Genomic DNA, 3384 nt, shown 5'->3' with positions numbered 1-3384 from the left:
CGTTTCGTCAGACGACGAAAAGCGTTGACAAACATTCAGGTCTTGGCCGCCGCCGATGGGTTGGTGGTTCCTACCACCCTCCTGATCCAAGCCCTGTGTGGCTGGTGCAGCAAGGTCGGAGACCGAGGCCGCGGCGTCGATACTCCCTTGGCTAGCCGAAGGTGTAACCTCTTCCGTGGTTTTTGAGGAGACGGCAGGGGATTCGGACAAACCCATCTCATCGTCATCGCAGTCGTGATCTTCATCTTCGCCATCAGCGTCGCTCACATCGTCACCCGACTCCATGTCGTCATCGTCCAAGTCCGATTTCAAGTACTCATCCGAAGATTCTGGAGCGTTTCCAGACAGCGCGATCGCGTCTTGTGAGGATTTGGGGTCCCCACTGGACGAGTTGGCGTTAATGTTGACAAGCTCGGCATTCTTGATCGTTCATTGTTTGAGAATCTTTTTGGCTTGTCTTAGAGATAATCGGTAGCACCCGGGAGAGTAATCGGTAGCACCCGGGAGAGTAATCGGTAGCACCCGGAAGAGTGCCCTAATGGTCTAGCGGTATGATTCCTGCTTCGGGTGCAGGAGGTCCCGGGTTCGATCCCCGGTTGGGGCCATCACCTTTCTTTGGAAAAGTTTTCTTTTTGGTTAGCGACGATTACGTAGATTGCAAGTTTAGGTGGATTTTGCAAACGTTGTTCACTGGAAAGTCCATTACACATTTTTTAGATCTGTAATTTGATTTCCCATTTGTGATCTATATCGGGAAGTCAACTCTATTGACAAATATTGAATCAGAACGATTTGAAAAGGCTTTTGAGAGACAAGAATTTGATATTTTGAGTAAATATATTCAAAATGCGATGAACAGTTCTTGGTGTATTTTTTACTTGTAATTTCTATTCTGCTTTAAATATTTTTGTGGTTAGGGTATATTGTTTGGAAGGGTGATTATGTAGTTTGCACAGTTTATGTATCTTTGGAGTTGTCCGTTGGCTTATATCGCATATATATTCGAATTTGACGGCATGTGACGAATACAATTCAAGAACGCAAAGTGATAAGAATCATTATATTGGAGGCACTACTAATCCATGGAAACTAATGAAGCATCAAATTCATAAGATCTCCATGCCATCCTCGGCGCAGACTGCTTTTCCCTTGGCTCGCTATTCGCTCGTTTAGCTTTGATGACTTTCATTGTCTTGGAGGCCTCAATGCGCACTGCCTGGTCTTGTCGATTTCTTACATCAAACCCCAAGGTAAGAACACTTCCGCCGAGATCAAATGTCTTCTTGTTGACTTCTTCGCTTTGGCTGGCAGTAAAAGATGTTGCCACTGTGGAGTGCATACCACATAACTGGCACTGTGCACATCAGCTCTGCAATGTGTAGCCTTCTTCATTGGCTGGATGTAATGAAGAATATGTTGTCAATCGCACCATAAAGTGGCAATCTACGTTATCACGCGGAAGAATAATACTTACCTGTAAACGACGTAAATCTTTTCCTAGTGGTACTTTACCACAATTTGGCAACAATTTGGCAAATTCGTATATCAATATTGTCGCATCATTCAACCTGCAAGAATATCTTCTATTATTAGCAAATGGGTTACCAATACATTCTCGACCTATTGCTTTGGTCCCAAATACTTGCTGCCTTCGTATTGACTTATTGCATTATGGGACTCGATCCAGAAACAATTCAGTATTTGTCCAGAAACGAATAAGTGAAACCAAAAATATATTGTACTTCTGTTCAATGGACAAAAACCTTGTTTTTCGGAATTCAGAAGTGCTTCAACGGACGCTTCTTCTCCCAAGTCGGAAGTTCAAAAGGATTAAGACACTCTCGTAGGTTTAGCCATCGCACTACACGTTGATGGTCGTGAAGTCGGTCACTATTACATCCATCTTCATGTGAGGGAGCTTTTGAGCATTGCCACCGTGTATTTCGATTCAATTCTCCACCGCATTTTGAAATGATATGAATATTTTTGACACCGTGTCCACAGGCAATTCATAAAACGAGGTTCCATAGCATCATGAGATCCTCAATTGTTCGATTGCACTTCTGATACTGTGATTTCGAATGAGTTAAGAATCCTAAGTCTAAGACATTTTTGAAGTCTGGGCTGTTGTCGGGCTGGTTGTTTACTGTAATTACGGATACGCCACACGACTCCAACAAACTTGTCGTGAGGCATTTATGAGGATTTGAATTGTCTTGTTGGATTACAGCACCCGTTCGCAGTGTACACCACAGGACCTTCAACTTAATGTCCGGTACAAAATGTTTTTGCACCATTTCTAAATATACTGAGTCCACACAATGTGCCTATGACGTGGTACTTTAAGTTGCGTTGTGCTTGCACTTTTTCGACAAATGGCCATACTCCAAGTTTGCAGTCAAGCAGGTTTGCCGTTTAAGTCAACATGGGTTCAGGCAATCGCCCGTTTTGTGAAGTCCAAACGAGCAACCATAGCTTCATCCTCGTACATGTATAACTTCCTTTTCACCATTGACTAGTAAAATATATTTTCGTCGATATTTAGTACTTATAAAATAATGACTTCCATTCGACGAGTGATGAAGACGAATACAGCATACCACAGACACTCTTCGATGTTCCTTGCGGTGGAAAGGGCTACTTTCATAGCTTGAGTGGGCCTTGAGCCGGACACCTACGGTCATGTGTCGTATATACGTCGTTCTGGGAATAACGAACGCATGAGACAAAGAGCTATCAGTGTCTGTCTGCCACGACGCATGGGGCATGCCGAATCGCGGCTTCAATTTCTTCATTCGAGCGCTACTTTCGCGTCGATAATTACCTAAAATAGTACACCATAAGAAAAATATGATTCGAAATCAAAGAATATATATAGAGGTATCTCAGACTTGCGATGTGATATCGTCACAAATGTGGCCCGCTCGGACTGACCGCTGCCCGCGGATCCAAACGCTGGACAAAGGAGCAGTTAAACTGCTTGACAAGCCGCAAGATGGTACCACGATGTAGTGTGCCAGAGGACGAGACGGAAAACAGGCTCTCGTAGATGGCGCGGCGCTCCTCGTGGTCGTGGTGGGTTTTGCGGTCATTTCGGACATGGGGTCCCCGGGGGTGGTGCGGCAGTGCTGGTGGCGAGTTGCATTGGCATGGTGTTGAGTAGGGTGATAGTCAGTTGTGTGCTGTTGGTACGATATGAAAATGAGTTTTGAGGATAGTGTGATGGGTCAATGTTTAGACGAAATGAAACGGCACTTTTAGCGCACAGTATTTCCTGAACTAAAGCGATTTGGAACGCTCATAAAATGCCCAATCAAAGCAGGGATCTTGTGCGTTCTAGTGCACCAGTCGCCCCTCAATTTGACCGACATTTAGAAAAACACC

The 3384-nt window shown here is 44.5% G+C and overlaps 1 non-coding gene across 1 annotated transcript; it reads left to right on the top strand.

The window, feature by feature from the left end:
* Window positions 1-532: 532 nt before the first annotated feature.
* H310_10056 lies at window positions 533-604 on the top strand. The gene has a single exon. It is a non-coding gene; the product is annotated as a tRNA-Pro (tRNA).
* The last annotated feature ends 2780 nt before the right edge of the window (window positions 605-3384 follow it).

The sequence above is a fragment of the Aphanomyces invadans genome (assembly GCF_000520115.1).
Source record: "Aphanomyces invadans strain NJM9701 unplaced genomic scaffold supercont1.24, whole genome shotgun sequence".
NCBI classification, from domain to species: Eukaryota; Oomycota; class Saprolegniomycetes; order Saprolegniales; family Verrucalvaceae; genus Aphanomyces; species Aphanomyces invadans.
The sequence above is the reverse complement of the archived record's forward strand: the minus strand, read 5'-3'. Positions and strand labels throughout refer to the sequence as shown.